General features: G+C 38.3%; 1 protein-coding gene across 1 annotated transcript in view; it reads left to right on the forward strand.

Annotated features, from left to right (window-relative positions):
• Positions 1-10,991: 10,991 nt before the first annotated feature.
• LOC139474570 (beta-1,4-N-acetylgalactosaminyltransferase bre-4-like) overlaps positions 10,992-22,477 on the forward strand; it is a 36,437-nt gene continuing 24,951 nt past the window's right edge. Inside the window, exon 1 of the mRNA XM_071257634.1 lies at positions 10,992-11,196. The gene's annotated coding sequence lies outside the window, so the exon portion shown is untranslated. The remainder of the gene's footprint in view (positions 11,197-22,477) is intronic.

The following is a 22,477-nucleotide window of genomic DNA, read 5'->3' on the forward strand; positions in this document are numbered from 1 at the left end:
TGGTGTTACCAGATCATGATTGGAAGATCTCAATGACTTTGCAGGGTGTGCCTGGACAGTCGGGACCCGTTTCATGGAAATACTGGACGATGAAGTGTAAGAAATGTTTGCCCGATACTTGCTGGTAGACCAATGCAAGGAGCTGGTGTTATATATGTTCTCTTGCTGGTATAGATAACCAATGCAGGAATTGTGGAGCTGGTGTTATATGTTCTCTTGCTGGTATAGATAACCAATGCAGGGATTGTGTAGCTGGTGTTATATATGTTCTCTTGCTGGTATAGATAACCAATGCAAGGATTGTGGAGCTGGTGTTATATATGTTCTCTTGCTGGTATAGATAACCAATGCAAGGATTGCGGAGCTGGTGTTATATATGCTCTCTTGCTGGTATAGATAGCCAATGCAAGGATTGTGGAGCTGGTGTTATATATGCTCTCTTGCTGGTATAGATAGCCAATGCAAGGATTGTGGAGCTGGTGTTATATATGCTTTCTTGCTGGTATAGATAGCCAATGCAAGGATTGTGGAGCTGGTGTTATATGTTCTATTACTCGTATAGATAACCAATGCAAGGATTGTGGAGCTGGTGTTATATATGTTCTCTTGCTCGTATAGATAACCAATGCAGGGATTGCGGAGCTGGTGTTATATATGCTCTCTTGCTGGTATAGATAGCCAATGCAAGGATTGTGGAGCTGGTGTTATATATGTTTTATTGCTCGTATATATAACCAATGCTAGGATTGTGGAGCTGGTGTTATATGTTCTATTACTCGTATAGATAACCAATGCAGGGATTGTGGAGCTGGTGTTATATATGTTCTATTGCTCGTATAGATAACCAATGCAAGGATTGTGGAGCTGGTGTTATATATGTTCTCTTGCTGGTATAGATAACCAATGCAGGGATTGTGGAGCTGGTGTTATATATGTTCTCTTGCTGGTATAGATAACCAATGCAGGGATTGTGGAGCTGGTGTTATATATGTTCTATTCCTGGTATAGATAACCAATGCAAGGATTGTGGAGCTGGTGTTATATATGTTCTATTGGTCGTATAGATAACCAATGCAAGGATTGTGGAGCTGGTGTTATATATGTTCTCTTGCTGGTATAGATAACCAATGCATGGATTGTGTAGCTGGTGTTATATATGTTCTATTGCTCGTATAGATAACCAATGCAAGGATTGTGGAGCTGGTGTTATACATGTTCTATTGCCGGTATAGATAACCAATGCAAGGATTGTGGAGCTGGTGTTATATATGTTCTCTTGCTCGTATAGATAACCAATGCAAGGATTGTGGAGCTGGCGTTATATATGTTCTATTGCTCGTATAGATATCCAATGCAAGGATTGTGGAGCTGGTGTTATACATGTTCTATTGCTGGTATAGATAACCAATGCAAGGATTGTGGAGCTGGTGTTATATATGTTCTATTGCTCGTATAGATAACCAATGCAAGGATTGTGGAGCTGGTGTTATATATGTTCTATTGCTCGTATAGATAACCAATGCAAGGATTGTGGAGCTGGTGTTATATATGTTCTATTGCTCGTATAGATAACCAATGCAAGGATTGTGGAGCTGGTGTTATATATGTTCTATTGCTCGTATAGATAACCAATGCATGGATTGTGAAGCTGGTGTTATATATGTTCTATTCCTGGTATAGATAGCCAATGTAAGGATTGTGGAGCTGGTGTTATATATGTTCTATTGCTCGTATAGATAACCAATGCAAGGATTGTGGAGCTGGTGTTATATATGTTCGATTGCTCGTATAGATAACCAATGCATGGATTGTGGAGCTGGTGTTATATATGTTCTATTGCTCGTATAGATAACCAATGCAGGGATTGTGGAGCTGGTGTTATATATGTTCTATTGCTCGTATAGATATCCAATGCAAGGATTGTGGAGCTGGTGTTATATATGTTCTATTCCTGGTATAGATAGCCAATGCAAGGATTGTGGAGCTGGTGTTATATATGCTCTCTTGCTGGTATAGATAGCCAATGCAAGGATTGTGGAGCTGGTGTTATATATGTTCTATTGCTCGTATAGATAACCAATGCAAGGATTGTGGAGCTGGTGTTATATATGTTCTCTTGCTCGTATAGATAACCAATGCAGGGATTGCGGAGCTGGTGTTATATATGCTCTCTTGCTGGTATAGATAGCCAATGCAAGGATTGTGGAGCTGGTGTTATATATGTTTTATTGCTCGTATATATAACCAATGCTAGGATTGTGGAGCTGGTGTTATATGTTCTATTACTCGTATAGATAACCAATGCAGGGATTGTGGAGCTGGTGTTATATATGTTCTATTGCTCGTATAGATAACCAATGCAAGGATTGTGGAGCTGGTGTTATATATGTTCTCTTGCTGGTATAGATAACCAATGCAGGGATTGTGGAGCTGGTGTTATATATGTTCTCTTGCTGGTATAGATAACCAATGCAGGGATTGTGGAGCTGGTGTTATATATGTTCTATTCCTGGTATAGATAACCAATGCAAGGATTGTGGAGCTGGTGTTATATATGTTCTATTGGTCGTATAGATAACCAATGCAAGGATTGTGGAGCTGGTGTTATATATGTTCTCTTGCTGGTATAGATAACCAATGCATGGATTGTGTAGCTGGTGTTATATATGTTCTATTGCTCGTATAGATAACCAATGCAAGGATTGTGGAGCTGGTGTTATACATGTTCTATTGCCGGTATAGATAACCAATGCAAGGATTGTGGAGCTGGTGTTATATATGTTCTCTTGCTCGTATAGATAACCAATGCAAGGATTGTGGAGCTGGCGTTATATATGTTCTATTGCTCGTATAGATATCCAATGCAAGGATTGTGGAGCTGGTGTTATACATGTTCTATTGCTGGTATAGATAACCAATGCAAGGATTGTGGAGCTGGTGTTATATATGTTCTATTGCTCGTATAGATAACCAATGCAAGGATTGTGGAGCTGGTGTTATATATGTTCTCTTGCTCGTATAGATAACCAATGCAAGGATTGTGGAGCTGGTGTTATATATGTTCTATTGCTCGTATAGATAACCAATGCATGGATTGTGAAGCTGGTGTTATATATGTTCTATTCCTGGTATAGATAGCCAATGTAAGGATTGTGGAGCTGGTGTTATATATGTTCTATTGCTCGTATAGATAACCAATGCAAGGATTGTGGAGCTGGTGTTATATATGTTCTATTGCTCGTATAGATAACCAATGCATGGATTGTGGAGCTGGTGTTATATATGTTCTATTGCTCGTATAGATAACCAATGCAGGGATTGTGGAGCTGGTGTTATATATGTTCTATTGCTCGTATAGATATCCAATGCAAGGATTGTGGAGCTGGTGTTATATATGTTCTATTCCTGGTATAGATAGCCAATGTAAGGATTGCGGAGCTGGTGTTATGTATGTTCTCTTGCTCGTATAGATAGCCAATGCAAGGATTGTGGAGCTGGTGTTATATATGCTCTCTTGCTGGTATAGATAACGAATGCAAGGATGCATTTATGTTAATATTGTACCAAGTTCGTTGTAGTGTATATGTGTTATGTAAGTGCCCGTGAATCTGATTTGCACATCTAATTTCAATATATGCACATATGACTTATAGCCTGATGATATGCACTTTATTAAACATTTGTACATTCTAAATATGTGTATAGGTGTTCTGATTCTAAACATGTTTAAAGGTGTGTAAATTGGATTATGTGGATGTTATGTTAAGGTGGTGTTTAGGCTATGAGGTAATAGCTCATTTCATTTGTTTAGACCATGAACACACCAAATGTGTATACCGTTTAGGACTCAAACACATTCTTAAACATGTTTTGTGTGTGTTTACATTCAACAATATTTTAAGGTTTGGTTTGCGTAGTGAATTATACAAATTTAATAAGTGATATTTACTCATATTCAGCATCTCCGAGCAATCTACCCGGCAGGATAGTAAATACGCTGTTTACTAATCTTTTGGCCGCTCTTACTAATTATGGTAGTAGATCTTCAGAAACCATGCACTGCCGTTTAGGACTCAAACACATTCTTAAACATGTTTTGTGTGTGTTTACGTTCAACAATATTTTAAGGTTTGGTTTGCGTAGTGAATTATACAAATTTAATAAGTGATATTTACTCATATTCAGCATCTCCGAGCAATCTACCCGGCAGGATAGTAAATACGCTGTTTACTAATCTTTTGGCCGCTCTTACTAATTATGGTAGTAGATCTTCAGAAACCATGCACTGGTTATCTACAATCATTTTGAAGTATCATATTCTTATCTAACAGTAACAACCTCACTTGCGACAGGTCAGCAGGACTCAGCCGATGTCAACCTTCTTGGGAAATGTAGTTCTTTGATCAGCTTCATGCAGAATGCATTACATATATATTCCCGACCCTTGAAGATTCCGGGGTAGAATAGGTCTTCAGCAACCCATGCTTGCCGTAAAAGGCGACTATGCTTGTCGTAAAAGGCGACTTACGGGATCGGGTGGTCAGGCGCACTGACTTGGTTGATGCATGTCATCGATCCCAATTGCGTGGATTGACGCTTATGATGTCAATCACTGGATTGTCTGGTCCAGACTCGATTATTTTACAGACCGCCGTCATAAAACTGGAATATTGCTGAGTGCGGCGTTAAACAACAAACAAACAAACATATATATTCCCAATAAGTGTGGTCACGGTGTCAGCAGTAGACATTGAAGACAAATGGTCAGAGACTACAGATGGACGTCCCTTTCTACTGTTCAGCGACGGCGACGATGACAAGATCCTGGCGTTCTCCACTGCAGAACAGATACAAGCCCTCCAGGAAGCTGACACCCTTTACATGGATGGTACCTTCACAGCATGTCCAGGTTTATGGGATCAAGTATACATCATTCATGCCAGAGTTGGTCCAAACACCTTCCCTCTAGTGTTCGCCCTTTTGTCAGATCGTAAGGCAACCACCTATGGCCGGCTTTTTCGACAACTGAAGACAGAAGTTCAAGAGCGACTCAACAGACCTCTGTCACCTAGCAAGATACAGATCGACTTTGAACAAGACGTTGTCAGCGCGATCGGGACAGAGTTTCTGCAAGCAGTGATCAAGAGATGTTTTTTTTTATTTCACCCAGGTTATTTGGAGAAAGAGTCAAAATCTTGGACTTGCAGTCATGTATAAGGAGGACCCCCGTGTGACCCAGTGGATTCGACGAGCAGCTGGGCTAGCTCTGCTGCCCATTACCTTTGTTCAGGATGCGTGGGTTCAAGCTATGGAGTCGACACCAGATGGGCCTAGAGCTGTGGACTTTAACGACTACATTGTGAGAACCTGGGTGGATGATGTGGAACCATTTCGAAACTGATAGACCCAGAACCAACAACAACTTTAAGGGATTCCACAGCCGAGTGAACTACCTACTGCCACATGTTCACCCTAACATCTACAGATTCATTGAAGTCATCCAGAAAGTCGAGTTCAGTGAAAGGACTAAAGTGATGCAATTGAACTTTGGTGCGGAACCACGCTGCCGCAAGAGAATCTACAGAGAGACAGAGAACCGCCTAGTACGCCTCAAAGATCAGCTGCAGCAGGGTGACAAGTCTGCTATTGAGTATTTAGATGCTTGTATATAAAATAAATAAACTGTAAAAGTTATTAAATGTAAAGTGTACATTACCAAAAACTGTCACAAAGTGTTGTTATAAAATTGTATAAAATTTATCAAATGTAAAGTGTCATTAAATGTTAAGTATAATATTTAAGTATCTATTTAAAGCTGCTTTGCTTTGTTTGTCAGATCTTATCTGGACTATTCCATTTTAAAGTCTGAGGTAACAAGCATAAGGATTAGTGTGCACTCAACCGTTTAAAGTGTTGTTATAAGCTGTCTAACTATTGGGACGTCTAACCAATTGGAAGTCACCGCTAATCACGCCTTCGGGGTACGATGACACGTAATCAACCAAGTCTCCGAACCGACTCTTATGACAGGCCTTTATGCTGGGACCTATTTTAACCCGCAATCACCACATTTGTCTTGTTAGAACCTACATTAAACTATGGAATACAGATTGCCAGTGTATATTATATATTAGAATCATTCATTGACAATTTTCACTTGTTTTTCGCCCCTTTCTCATTTTCGATCCTTATATTTGTTTTGTTAGTCCATAGTTTTGTGTAGATTCTACTTCCAGTATGTATTATATATTAGAACCATTCATTGACAGTTTGTTATTTTTATCCCATTGGCATTTACTCAATTTCAGATCCGTGTTTTCAACTTAAACTTCTTTTAAAAACATACTTACATCGAAGTCCACTTTGTGTTGATAAAAAAATATGCTCTTACGGAGCATAATTGTAAACTATATGACATTGCTGTGCTCGTTGTGTATGAAGGGGATATATATTAAGAGCGTAACTGGAAAAATGGTTTGAGTTATCCGTTACAATGGTACATACTAAGTTTACCGAAAGCTCGAGACTCCGAGATCATTATAGTTTGCATGTTGATGTCTATAAATCCTTAATTTTAACCTGCTGGTCGAATATGGCGTCTATATAAGAGTGAGTGAGTATGGTTTTACGCCGCTTTTAGCAATATTCCAGCAATATCACGGCGGGGGACACCAGAAATGGGCTTCACACATTGTACCCATGTCGGGAATCGAACCCAGGTCTTCGGCGTGACGAGCGAACGCTTTAACCACTGGACTACCCGACCGCCCTGTCTATATAAGAGGTGTAATTATATATGATATTTTGATTCAGTATTATTGATAACAAGTGTTAAAGACTTAGCTACATCGGCCATAGCGATGATGCACGGGTAACACATGTCGACCATAAACGAGACTAAAATGATGGACACCGTTCCACACAGACGATTGTAATTATCAAACCCTACAAACGCTTAGTCTATAAAATATATAATTTTTATTTTGAAACAAATAACTTCATTTAAATAAAAAAGGGGCTCCATTGAGATGGGAGATTAGCCTGAGGAAAATCTAAACTTGATTCCTTTAGACTGAGACCATATATGGTCTTTGCTTTAGACTTTTGTATTACAGAAAGGGCTGGGCGGAAAGGGGAAATACTATGGTTCAGAGGCTGTGAAACAGACTAGTCTCACTCTTGAACATAGACTTCCGACAGTTCGCGGGGGAACAGATAATGTTTAATTGTTTATAGACCATTATATAATATGCAGACTGTGTGACACAGGGTTTCAGTCACACGTTTTCATTTATATGTGGCTGAAATATACCAGTCAGCATTCGTGCATTTCAAAAGCAATCAGCCAATATAACAAAACATGATGTGATGGTTTACTTAGATAAGCACGTACAGCGCCAGAGACTGTTCTGCAAGTTTGCCAATTCACGTAATCATACATGTGCACGTATCATGCATCACCCACGGCATGCTAGCCGTCAGACAGGCGAGCCTTTCACTGTGAATCCAAGACGTATCAAATGTCTCGCCAAGCTGGTCAAGCAGAGCGCGGAGAGGATGGTTCTCAAATGTGTTGGACAACGCCTATCGACTGGCACTTCTTTGTGGCTCCCGGCACACGGCACATAGGAGCCTTCCGACTGTGCACACTCCATGCAACACTTCACTTGTAGGGCACACCGTGAGTTTCATTGGGCAGAATTAGGAAGGATCCTGAAAGTGTCCTTCACTGGTTAATTTGCCAATCAGTTAATAGTTACGAGGTTCCCTGCTTTATATTTCTTAATGAACCAAATATATGTATTTGAACTGCCCATTTCCTGTATGCATTTGTATGCCTATTTCAACCAGTCCACCATTAATACTTTACGGGATTGTATTCAGTACGTTCTTGTGATTAAACCCGCGAAGTACTGACGAAATACTGTCACTGTATATTATTCCTTATTTTGTTAATTCCGTACCAGTGCTTCTGTTTACGGTTGTCGATTATAAACTAATAGCCGAACTATATGAAAACATAAAATATGAAATTATTGATTATTTACGGTAAATGCACAATGAGCATTTCGTAGTAGAATGAATCGTAGTAGAAGATCTGATTTCAATTAGTGTGTCCTCGTCTGTACTTCCGCACAGTCGGATCTGGGGCGTATTACCTAACATTGTACGTTAGACGACCCGGACCGACAACCCTCCCTACACCCAGAGTGTTTGTCATTAGCAGAGGTGTGATCAGTGTGTATCAATTGCATAGGGACTAAAGATGTAATTGTTGCCACGTGTAATACTAGAACTGAGACTTTGTCTTTGTCTTATTTGTTAATAGCCAGTTCAATATGTATACATAGTAACAATTAAAAACAAAACATGAGGGCTGTGATTAAAAAATGTCTTGGTTCAAGCTTGCTGATGGTTAAGGTTTTTAGGTCTACTATAGGTCGACAAGGACATCTTTCGGTCGTTCTTTCTTACTTTGACAGGGTACTTGTGCTAATTAAACTAAATAACCCCGGGTATTTACTAGTATTCGGATAGAAGAGTTTAAGTTCACTTATAACATGCCATACATTCTCTCTAAATGGACGTTTTTCTGAAAGAGATGAGTATCACCACCAACCGTCAAAGATTTATTTTCCTAATTGATCTATATACAGTGTCTGCAAAATTACAAAGAAAGACATGCTTAACGCAAGAAACTCTTCTTTTGTGTGTACGTGTGTGTGTGTGGGTGCGTGCGTGCGTGCGCGCCCGCATGTCTGTGCGTGCGTGCATGTCTGTCTGTGTGCGTGCGTGTGTTTGTATGTATGTATGTATGTATGTGCGTGCGTGCGTGCGTGCGTGCGTGCGTGCGCGCGTGAGAGTGTGTTTGTGATAAAATGCAAAATTGTCTTCTACCTTTTGATATTTCCTGCCGTCAGTGTCACCAAACGCAGAAAGGAAACCCAGGTGTCCATGTACGTATAGGGTGGGGGTGTTGGCAATATACCAATAATCTTCATTTACAAATCGCGTAGTAATGTTGCGAAACATATCGGCAAAAACGTTTCCAATTGTATGGAAGTACGAATGTTTACTTTGAATTGGGATGTAAACCACCCTCACTACCACCACCCCACCCCTGTTCCACGCTGTCACTGTTAATCCGCATGGTGCACCCAATTGTTAAAGTTACAGTTAGTGAGTTGGGTTTAACGCCGCTTTTAACTTTATTGCAGTTATATCACGGCGTGTCAGCTTAATGTGGGAGGAAAGCACGGAGTGATGAAGGTCTTAAACGTGCTGACAAACCAAGAAACATAATCGCGGCGAACCGGGATTCGAACCCACGATCATAGGTATCTGGCGTGCCCAAGGGACGCAACTCTGGCCTATTATAAGGATAGAATTGCCATACACTCATGGACTTATCATTCAGTATAGCCTTTGAGCAAGGCTAGTGCGGTGCCTCTGTCTCTCCCTCAGCAGTATGGTAGCGTTTAAAACGTATGAATCTTCACAAACCATGCACTATCCTTATCTACAATCAAACCGAAGTATCATATTCTGACCTAACAGTAACAGCCTCCTCGGACGCAGCCGATGTCAACCTTCTCCCAGGGACCGTTTTCAAATTTAGTTCTTTGATCAGCTTCATGCAGAATGCATTCCATTTATATTCCCAATAAGTGTGGGTATTGCCCGTGTAACATATACCTACATTACCACATGTCAACTCTCATCACTCGATCGACTAATCCTGAAATATCATATGAGCGATGCAACCTGATCATGTGTAAGAACATTATATAGTCTGTCATACAGACCCTGAAACAAATATATCCAATACAGCATATGCAAGGTTATAATAGTTGGCAGTTCTAGATTACTGCAGTTTCGGGAAATGAAGAGTCTATGGGCCCCTTTTTATTTATTTTATTAAAATAATTTTAACAACTGTGTTTTCTGAAAAATGACACTTTATACAACCGGATTTAAAGTACACAGAATGTAACTTCCACTTTTCATCTCAACATTTCCATCTGTGACAGATACTTCTGTATACCAGTGAAAATCCGGGGAAGAATTCAGAGCTCCAGATATTTTTTTGAGCAACTGAGTTTTACTCAAAGGTTTCTATTTTAATTGGGTTATTACATTTTATATTGGGTAACCAATATTTTTTTCACTCATCTATTCATCACTCTATTGGGGTTTTCCGAAAATGAGTAAGCAATTTGAGATTTTAAAAAAAATGAAATAATGTTTTAGATGTATATAACGGTTCTAAATATAGGCTTGACTCGAAAAGTAAATTAGCTCGTAATTGTGTTTAGGAAATTAGCTCCGGTGTACGCATGCTGAAAATACTTCATTGTGTATTTACGCGTGCTGTTTTCAAACAGTTGAGTTTTTCATTTAATGCATGCGTTTCTGTACGTAAGTTAATTGAAAATAATTGGGTTTCGAAAATTTTGGGGGGATATTTTACGCAAATATCTGTAGCTCTCGAGAATAGGTCTTATTCTAAGGAGGCGACTTTGCTTGTGGTAAGAGGCAACCAACGGGATCGGGTGGTCATGCTCGCTGACATGGTTGATGCATGGAGATAATATCAATTTTATGGTCTCTGATGCATGTCATCGTATCCCAATGACATGGAACGATGCTCATGACGTCAATCAGTGGATTGTCTGGTCCTGACTCGATTATTTATAGACCGCCTTCATATAGCTGAAATATTGCTGAGTGCGGCGTTAAACAAACAAACAAAACAAATATAAATAGAGTGTATATCGTGTGCATTTCCGTAACATTAGCAACCCATATTCGCTAATAAGACCATTTTAGGTTCACTAAGAACGCCCTAACTCAAATCAGAGAACAAACCTTGAATAGTCGCACATCTGTCGATGCGAATGCCACCTAACGAGCGGAGGATAGAGCAGACGACTTTAGGGGCCTCGCTTTCGATTTGACCTCTAACCTGTCTAAATGTGGACAATGCTGGTTCCAATACGGGCCTCGAGATTCCACATGATGTTGCGAAGAACTAAAAGAAGAACAATCTCAATGTTGAGTTGACAACGCAGTCGCAATAGGAATGCGGTCAATTTTTCAAACATAACGAATACATCTTGTTCAACGATAGCAAATCTGTGAGAGATCTCATCACTTCGGTAACTTGGAACTTTGTAGTCTCCGCCTGTCTTGAAGGTAAGTCGGGGCGATATGAACTGATATATCATGGAATTGTTAGTATGGTGGCTGAAAGCGTATCTTTGTTCTACATAGGTAAGATTTTGGTTGATGGATGCAGCAACCTATTTAGAGTGAATCATATTGTGAGTCTTGGCGTATTTTGGTAACTTTTTGACCCACAGCTTCTGGGCTGAGTTTGGTAGCCGTTACCGTACTCAACCAAATAAATCTTTGATTTCTATTTTTAGTTTTTCACCACAAGTTAGGGAAAAGGGAAGACGGTTTTAGTTATGACTTTAACATTGGTAAATACACGATGTATTGGTACAGTTTTAGCTCGTTTTTAGACTATATTTGATTATATGTAAATACATCCGAATGCAAAATGTAAATTATGTGAAAAAGCTATTTGCTTTTACTTGATAGATCACCAACATTTTTATCAGTTTTTAACTCAAGTTGAATATCATTTTCTTGAAATATACATGGTAATTATCTTGACCCATTGAATATAAAACTAATTAAGCAAAACATATTATTTTTTATGGTGTTTCTACTTTTAGCTTCATGGGTGGCATAAACAGCTGATAAGGCATCACTTTTTGTAGAATGCACTGTGAAGCTTTATGATAATTGACTGGAAATGTTGGCTATCTTTTCCAAATTTAGAATTAAAAACTGAACATCCAAGTATTTTTTTTGTACTGGGTATGCTTCTGATTCTGTAGATGGAATTTTATTTCTTATCTTTCTTGTGTGATAATTACAATTGCCATATATAATTTCAAAATTGTTCAAATAGGCAATATGTTTCATATTATGACTGCTATCTATAACATTGGAAATATCTGATTACTATGGAAAATATTGCCTTTCTACATGTCCTAGTTGAATTGGGTGTAAATTATCAAGTCATAGTCAACATTTAAAACATGGTAAAAGTGATAGATTTACATATTTTTAGTTTTTACGTTGTACATGTTACAGTGGAACCCTTTTAATCCAGACAGTTATCTTTCCAGTGAAAGTGACCATATTAACAAATCATGAGAATGGAGTAATGTCAGTATATATATTCGCCCAGACTAACAAAGTCTATTACATGAAAAGACAACAATATTCTCCACTCTAATTTTATTCCAATGCTGATAGAGCTAACTTTTTTATAATCAAGATTGGTTTTTCATTTCATAATATATATATTCCACAGTCATGGTGGAGGGCTAACAATCGCCCTGAAAGACAGGTTTCTGGAGTAAAGGGGCTCAACAAATAAGGTGTTACTGTATAACCAAAATCTCATAAACTCTTCAGGACATTTTGCACCAGTCGTGTCTGCCAAATATGGATCTGTCTGTAACCCAGCATACAGATGCTGTCCGATCACAAAGGCAGCGAGGGCCAGAACAGACAGTGTTTGATAGACTAAGATTGGGTGAGCTTTGATCCACACCATGGGCTAAGCTGGGTATGAAAACATTAAATCAAATCAGGTATATTAGCAGAGGGTCACGCCTCCAATATCATGTATTCTAGCAGTTGTGTCTACCAATCTCACATTTTGTCCACTTTGACGAAAAGTATGGCAATCAAAGAAATTATTTTTACTCAACGTACCAGACAGAGGTTTAGACTGATTGGTGTATTTATGGGTCAAGTGCCACAACGCCTTTGGAATTGATGGGCCGGTTATCACAGATATAGGCCTAGACCCATATAGTTCAGAAAGGAGAATAATTTGTTTTTCTTAGGGATCAGTGACCATATTACCAGATGCAAAATATGCATACAAAATATGAATGATGAATATTATCAACTGTCATATTATTTATTAAATATTCAACACAACTGCCCCGCTACAGTCTGTATCATGCTTATATTATTGACAAATGATTAAAATGTTCCATTCTTCAGACAAAGCGTGGTAAAAACAAATTGAGCTTCAGAGCTTCATCTGTGAGTTGTGTTAGAATCTCAGTCAGATCAGACCTGGTTCCATGGGAAATAATCTGTTACTGCTAGGACTGTAGCGATTCATCGATACCTATGATATTGTAGCGGCCATAAAATTTCCGAGTCCTGTGATGCGATTCGAACCACGGACCTTCTGATCAGAGGTCGGACGCCTTGTCCACATGACCAAAGGGGTTAACCCCGTCAGCAAGCTGACAAGGTAAGGATGTCATCTGTGGGATGACTCGATACTTAGGTACACACGATACTTGAATCGTCAGTTTGTGTGATCGCGATACACTATAAATGAAACAGGAACTAATAGGTACCTACCATAATGACAGAAGTTAGCATAGGGCCACCTGTAAGCATGGCAGAACACAAGGACCTTGTGGCCGAGGACGAAGCCACTGTACATGTCATAACCATCTCTTCATTTAAAACTGTTTTTTCTTGTGGTTTTCTTTGTTGTTGTTTTTTAGATAAATGTGTGAAGAAAGAGGTTTAGAGCTGTAATTAAGGGATTTAACCATTTCTTACTATTTGATCTTGTGTATCATGATACCAGTAGTATCGTCAGTCCGTTTCATGATTCAATTCAGATCACAAGATTCCGGGGATGCTCAGCTCTAGTGACTAACACTAAAGTACTCATGGAAATGAAAAAAAAATATGTTTTTTCTATCTCAGATTTAAAATAAATGCAGTTAATATACAAAATATATAGATATTCAAACAACTCAATTTGTACTAATTGGGCCTTGGCACAAATACAGCGTATCAAAGGTTTTTATGTCTTTTTACACGTAAAAGTGTGTAAAAATGTGAACAAAACAGACTATTGTAAAACTGAGCATAACCAGGTGTTAGTAGATCAAGGTGAATGTCCATGACCTATGACACCTTGACGACAGGTGAAAACAGGTGCTTGAAATCCACGTGCATGTGATTTGTCAGTGGTTAGTGATTTGTGAGTGGCATTGTGGGATAGTGAATCATCGTCAAAATATCAGAACGTAAAAGTAACATATTCACTTCTCAAACAACAACTTACATGCCATAATTATTATGTACATAATCATAGCTGTTATTTTTATTGTTGTTGTATAACTTTTTTTCCAGGCTAATTTGCATAATGCCTATAGCCTGTTTCTGCCATGTCAATTTGGACTTTTATTTTTGAATGTTGAAAGTGCCTACAAATTACCCCCTGTAAAGTACATTTTGTATTGAGCATGGAGATAAAACTAGCAAATCCAGACTAGTACTTTTCCAGTTGTTTTGAAATTTCGTATTTACATCTATGTAATGCTTTGTGTCGATTATTAAATCCAGCAAAACAGTTTTTTTTTCATTTCCATGAGTACTTTAGTGTTAGTCACTAGAGCTGAGCATCCCCGGAAACTTTAGTGTATGGGATGTTCCAGTATGGTGTTTTTATGTAAACTTGCCTATCTCTGTGTCTAAATGATATTTTAGTAGGCGATGTATCAAGAGACACAGACAAGGCCTGTCAAAAGAAGCACTTTATGAGCTCCACCCTTGCCACAAGTGTTTGCAAACTGTGATTTATTTAAATCATGTGATCTCTCTCCCTTTCTGTATTCACCTGAGATCAGTGAGAGTCACAATCACCAGATGGTTTAGTAGAGTACCTGCTTCAGCCTTATTAGACACATGTTCACCAGGTACAGGGCCCCTACCAATTGTGTTTCAGTAGGCACAGGTAAGGCAAATTTTTATTTTATTTTGGGGTTACAAATCAATTGACTGGGGCCAAAAGCCAACATCACAAAAATATAAGGAAAATAATAGGGCTGGGCTGGGTAACTTGGGTACTCTGGTCGGATGGGTCCTGAATAGGACCCGGTACCCACAGTACTACCCGGACCTGTGGTCAGTCACGTGACATACTGTTTAATGAAATTAACAATAAAACTCAATGGTTACACTACAAGTATAGCTATATTCACATTTATTTCTCACTATGCAGGTGTAGCAGGCGTGGAGTCATCCCACAGATGACATCCTTACCTTGTCAGCTTGCTGACTGGGTTAACCCATGGCTAGTCACGTGATATATTGTTTAATGACAAAAACTCACTATAGCTCAGTGGCTACACTGCAAGTCGCTTATGTTCAAATTTCTTTCTGACGATGCACACATTTCTTTTGACTTGTATATGTTTAAGTAAAGATAAAACTTCAGTCAACTTCAGTATACACATGATCTGATCGCTTGATACATGTATCTAAATAGTTTTTGCGAGGGCTGCGGTAAAACAATTTGCAATCAGACATTTTGTTCCCAACTCTTGAGACCTACAGTGGGTACCCAGATAGTGCTGGGCAATAGGGTGGCGGGTACCTGGGTCGTAAATTTAGACTCGTCCCAGCCCTAAAAAATAGCATAATGTTTGAATTAATTCCTTGACCATGCCATTGTCAATGAAAATCAAGCTAGAAGAACAGCTAATAACCAGTATCAGAAAAAAAAAGAGAAAAAAGCTCTGATTTATTTCTACTTACCTGATCACCCATCTTTAATCCGTTTGATAAAAAAAAGATCTGACTACGAAAAATCATACAAGACTAAAGCAACTATGAACTTTTCAATTTATTGTTGATAAAATGCATAATACATGCTGTGTATGTAGTCTCTGGTTTCTGCAATCTTTGAATACAAAATTTTAAATATCCTCCACTTTAAACGGTATTAGCATTTTTTACATTGACCAACCCCAACAACATGCCAAATATATATAATACATTTTTTCTTTTGACAAACACAAATGAATTTGGTCACAGAAAGCCCTAAACGGAACATTAATTAAAAGTGTGGCCTAACTGACCCATTGTTTTGTTTGTGACCACAGGATTTTAACAAATATTTGTTCTTAGAAATAATTCATCAATGACATTTAATAATGTTTGTTTGTTTTGGGTTAAACAATATTTTATTGTCTCAAAAGTACACAAGGATCTCGAAGTGGATCACTTGCATGCCCTCTCCCAACAGACATTGTTGTATTAAGAGACAGATATTAAGAATTTATGTATAACAGTGATATGATAACATATAAGTACATATTTATGTAAAGTATTTCATGCATCAATCATGAACATACAAATACAACAATCAAGTAGTTAGAACAATATACAGGGATGCTATTTAATGTTTCACCACTTGATGAACTTGATTTAGTAAATTGAATATATTAATTAATATGAAAACCTGATTGATTCTGTCAATTATTTATGAACTCCTTGCAAGATAATTATTTTTTTTACTAAGATGTCGATGACCATATAATAATGTTTCTAAATCTTAAGGTTAAGGGTGCATGTAACACACGAGTGTTTATTACACAAATATATAAGTCTTGTGTACATTGATCAATCGGAAGGGTGCTAATTGGGATTGTTCACTAGCAAATATATTAGCAAATATCGCAGTGGGCGCTTATCAGCGCGGGGCACTTATTACGTCGAATACAGTTTATGTCTTTGAATAGATTCTTCCATAAGTATAAAGTTTTATCATCTTATTATTTAGAGTTAAAAAGCCTTTCATCATGTGTTCCCAGTGGAGAGTCACACCTATAATGTGTATATACTAGCAGTTGTGGCTACCCAATCTCAAATTAAGCCCTTTTTTGACACAGTTTTTTGCACATAGTGTCCTTGTTAACTACCATGCCAAATTCACTCTTTATTATAGAGGCATATAGGGAAATCACTCACTGACAGTCTTGCACAAGTATATAATAAATAGTATTTAGCTTTTTATTTATGTGAAGATCATATTGATAATACCTTAATCTATGAGAAAAGGTCTATATGCAAGTGTGCACATATTCAGGCAAATGGATAAAAACGTGCACATTTAGTTTATGTTCCTGTATTTCTAATGTGCAGCTAATGTGGGTTTTTTCCCTTGATGACGTCATACAGTGCTATGACATCTCACAACTTGGTTACAATACAGTCTTTGTTTGTTTGTTTAACACCGCACTCAGCAAAATTCCAGCTATATGACGGTGGTCTATAGATAATTGAGCCCGGACCAGACAAGCCACTGATTGACAACATGAGCATCGAACCACGCAATTGGGATGGATGACATGCATCAACTAAGTCAGCGAGCCTGACCCCATGATCCCGTTTAATCGCCTCTTATGACAAGCATAGTCACCTTATAAGGCAAGCATGGGTTGCTCAAGACCTATTCTACCCCGGCTCTTGACGGGCCGTACAATACGGTGATACATTAGAACAATGTTCGATGCTCTCGTTCACTCTTGCATTGAGCCATGTGCAGCCTTACATAAAGTGTTTGACAATTCACTAATTGTATAGGATATCACACTGTATATTTAGCAATTTGACGTCTTGTCTGAAATTCTTGGCTTCATTGCATCATAAAGCTTATAGACTAGCAGAATATATGTCATTAATGGATTCCCAATTCATGGACGTTGGAGTTGTGCCATAAACACAAAGCCGAGCCACCAGACATCTTTAATATAGAGCTAATTGATCAAGCCAAAATGGACCCTAACAATAGTAAATAATTTGTTTATGAAGTACATGTATTCACATGTCATACTGCCAAAATATGGAGAAAAGCTGTGATTTCACATTTCATTTACAATCATTAAACATGGAAAGGCAGTGAGGAGCAAATAGTTTTGTGCTTCTTTGAATTAATGGATTCTGAGGTGAAGGTAGATGAGTTTTGTATCTTCCCACTACTTATCAGCTGCGTAACAATGCCGAACTGTTGGCGGACTCAGATAGACAGTTTCACCTTCGCATTGCTCGCAGTTCTGACAGCTGAACACAATTTATGTTCTGTTTTATATTTTATGTTTGTGGAATGCAGATGGTTACACGAACACGAAAAGTGGTGTAAATATTCTATTTATATAAAAGAAGTGATAAAGATGTTTATTATTTCAATTCTTTAAAAAATGGCATACCTAGAAATTACAACTGTTAGCAATGGAAGTATTGATCATGTGTTTTAACAAGGTAACTATTGTAAGAATTAAATGCATGTCATGTGCTGTCAGGAATACATGACAGCTCTTGAAGTCTGTTATGAAATTTAATTCATTGGCCATAAGCCAGATGTTTATTGCAGTCCGAGGAGCGATAGATAACAAACAAGGCACATCCCATCTAATCAGGAAATGTTTGTTGATCTTTAGCCATCCATAGTGGGTATGAAGCATTTAAGACGATTGTTGGCTTTAAGGCGCACGATCAACAAGGCATTTATCGGGAGGGATGAGATAGCTGTTGACAGGACAAACATGGCTGAGGCGATGTGAGCAAGTAGGGCACTGTGAACACCAGAACTTGGTCAGGCCGGTCACTAAGGTAGGCTAGCTTGTACGACCATGTCCGTTATGGTCATAGCGGTTATGGCTGATGGTCAGTTCCTGTATAACATGTATAATGTTCATAAACATTTGTTGTTATTGTGGTTGTTGCTTTGATTCTGTTGTTTGCAACAGACAGACTTCAACTGGAATGTGAAAAACAGCTTTGTGTACATAGTGTGTAAAATATAAGAAAAACTGTGTCAAGGTAGGGATTTAGGCTGAATGAGAGAAGTTGACTTCTGTTGAAATTCAAATTGTTGTGTCTGCTGTGAAATGTGAGTTATGTTTCATGCTTGTGTTTTGATTCTGGTTCTGCAGAGCTCCAGATAATGTTTTGAGCAATTCAGCTTTTACTCGAAGGTTTCAATTTTCATTAGGTTATTACATTTTCATTGGGTAACCAATATGTTTTCACTCATATATTCATCACTCTATTGGGTTTTTCCCAAATCAGTGAACATTTTAAGATTTTAAAAATATGATATAATGTTTCAGATGTATATAACTCAGAAGGTAAATTAGCTCGTAATTGTGTATCGGAAATTAGCTCTGTTGTACGTATGCTGAAAAAGCTTCATTGGGTATTTACGGGTGATGTGTTTATACATTTGAGTTTTTCATTTAATGCATGTGTTTCTGTATGCTAATTGAAAGTAACTGGGTTATGAATATTCTTTTCTTTTTTCTTTTTTTTTTTGGGGGGGGTATTTTACGCAAAATACACTGCTTATCTGAAGCTCTAATGTGGAGTCATTATGAGGTTAACTTGATGAAACATGTTGGAGTGTTTTGTTAGATTTAAATGTATAATGAGATATTTAATGTGAGACTTGTATGTTTTTTTCACGTTGTTTTTTTTACATACCGGTACTGATCCTACAAATTGAAATTGTGAAAAGAAGAAATATAAATTTACATATGTTCCCTCGCTCATGCTTTAAAATTCAGAGCATCATCATGACTCCCAAGCATTTTTGTGGTGTAACAAAATAGAGAGTTGTTGTTATTACTGTGTCAATTTTCCTAGAGTCAGGGTCAGTTATTACGGTAAATATGTCATATCATCATCATCAGACTCAGATAAAAGCAAAACAAACATAGTGATACCTATTTCTTAAAAGTGGCACAGCCTACAATACAAAGTTTTGTGTTCAGTTGGGAGAAATTCACGTTATACAGCTAATTTGTTTTGTCACAGTCTGCAACAGCCTTATCAATCAAGCAGTTTCTGGAGTTTATGTATTTGAAGCCATTAAATCAATAGCATAGTAGTATTATATGTCTCATACAGTCCTTCACTCCTATGCTCATACATTCTACCTCTCCTACCAGGTCTCAAAGTTTAAATTTTTACCAAATATGGCTACAAGTATTTTTGTCCAGGTCGCCAGTGGTAAAATTTTAGAAGTTGAGCCAATAGTGCAGGTAGCCAAAAGCATTTGAAATTATCTTTTATCAAATAACTACTATTGTATATTAGTGGAAACTGTACTTGATTTTTGTTATTTGTGATTCGAACAATGATGCATTTTATGTTACTAGATTATATAGGTATATACTTGCTTATCCAATAAACTATCAACTAAAATATAATACTACTTACATTATTTATGTATTTTGGTTCATTGTTGACTTTTGGAGGAAGTATTTGTGAGTACAATTAGTAGCAGACATGTTTATGTTTGTGTCTACATATGTGTAGCAATAGAATTTAGTAGCCACAAGATTTTTTTTGAGGTAAACATTTGGCTACCTCTGAATTTTAGACAGTAGACAATTTGAAATTTAGGTTGCATTGGCGACCATTTTAGTCTCAACTTTGAGGTCTGCCTACACTCTTTTGCTCAGACACGCATACACTCAGAGGTGAAAGTACCTGAATAGGTTTATCATTGTTTATCATATTGTTGACATTTAGGTAGCACAAAACGCAAGACTCTCCTCTTTCCTGGAAAGGGGTCATGGTTGGTCGTCTAAGTTGTTGCAATTCATTGTGCAGAGTTGCGCACCTTAGGGTCAGAAACCTAGGACCATGGGTTCGAATCTCACGTCACCCTGATTATGTTACTAGATTTGTCAGCACAAGTCTCGTGATCATTGGTTTCGCCAAAGTCTTAAACATCTAACATCTGCACCACTCGGGCTTTCTCACACATTAAACTGAAATAAGCTGCATTAAACTGTACACTCGCTCTTTCCTGGTAAAATTTAAAGTTTACTGAAGATGGGCCCAATTAAAGGCATGACGACCTTTCTAAAGATTTTTTTTTAGAATTGAAATTTAAAAAAACTTCCATTTTTCACATTCTGTGTTTTTGTGTTGTCTACACAAGTGACGGTTAACATGATGGGACGCCATGATGCTGACTTCCTCTATTGGCTATGATGTACAGCATGTGAAAGGGAATTGTGGGATGTGACTTCACTTTTATCTCAATACGCATTGAAGTCATATCAAGCTGGCCTGATCTGTTGTAAGAAATTTTGTGTGTTTGTTGCACTCAGCAATATTCCTCCTATATATATGTACCAGACAATCCAGTGCCTGACATCATGACTATCGATCTGAGCAATTGGGATACAATGACATACATCATCCAAGTCAGCGAGCCTGACCACCCGATCCGGTTAGTCGCTCTTACTGCAAGCATGAGTTGCTGAAGACCTATTCTAGCCTGGATCTTCATGGGTCTCTAGAGAAGAAGCTGGTTATGGGTACAGTTAGCTGCATTGACATAAAAGAAAGCTGTGCAATGTTGTGGACCGTAGACAAACTATTGACACCTGAATGTGTGTACCTATCTACTAGATGATCTCACTGTTATATCAGTGCCTACCTCTCTGTATAGGGGAACTGTCACTTTAGGGAACGTACAGGAACGCCACATGGGGGAGCCTCCACATACTGGAACCTCCACATACGGGAACCTCCACAGAGGGGAACCTACTCAAAGGGTAACTTCCACATAGGGGAACCACCACAGAGGGGAACCTCCACAGAGTGAAACCCCCGCATAGGGGAACCTCCACATAGGGAAACTTCAACAGCAGGGAACCTCCACATAGGGTAACCTACCCATAGGGAAACCACATTGGGGAACCTCTATAAAGGATAACCACCACATAGGAGAACACCCACATAGGGGAACCTACACAGAGGCGAACCTACCCATAGGGAAACCTTCACAAAGGGTAACCTCCACATAGGGGAACCCCCACATAGAGGAACCTGCTCATAGTGGAACCACATAGGGGAACCTCCACAAAGGGTAACCTACACATAGGGGAACCTCCACAAAGGGTAAACTACACATAAGGCAACCTATGAAACCAAACAACACGATTAAGGGCAGAAATTGATGTGGACCTGGCCAGTCTGAACCTTAGGTTGTATTTCTTAACAGAATAGAAATGTCAATTAAATCATGCCTGCTGCAATTGATTTACTTTCAATAATTCTAACAGCCATACTATTGCATCCCATGACATTAACAGTGAGCATTATTCAGACAGAGAGATGAAAGAAAATTGTGTGGCTACTGTTATGTCAGAGTGCTGTTGCCTTTAGGCAGAAAGATGCTCTGGACATTGACAGTTATTTATCGATATCATAATGATCTCCTGCTATGTCTGCCAGCAGTGCAGATGACCATTATTGTCATTATCATTTATAAAAGAAAGGAAAATATATTGTTTTTTTCTGTTAGCTTTGTAGGTGTTATGATCGTTTATTGTTCTGATTCATAAGCAGTTTAGGATAAATATGACAAATGTAGAAATGATTTCATGACGCACAGTGTATGAATGAGAGCTTTATCATGTTAATGCTCCAGCCAGTCCCAAGCAATTAAGGAAGTATTCATCTCTCCTACCCAAATCCATACCATTACTGGAAGAGGGCAAATAGCGTATATTGGCATTGCCTGGTGAGAACTACTGGCTGTCACTTGTGA

The sequence above is a fragment of the Haliotis cracherodii genome, unplaced genomic scaffold (genome assembly GCF_022045235.1).
Source record: "Haliotis cracherodii isolate W230 unplaced genomic scaffold, xgHalCrac1.p SCAF_3, whole genome shotgun sequence".
Lineage (NCBI taxonomy): Eukaryota > Metazoa > Mollusca > Gastropoda > Lepetellida > Haliotidae > Haliotis > Haliotis cracherodii.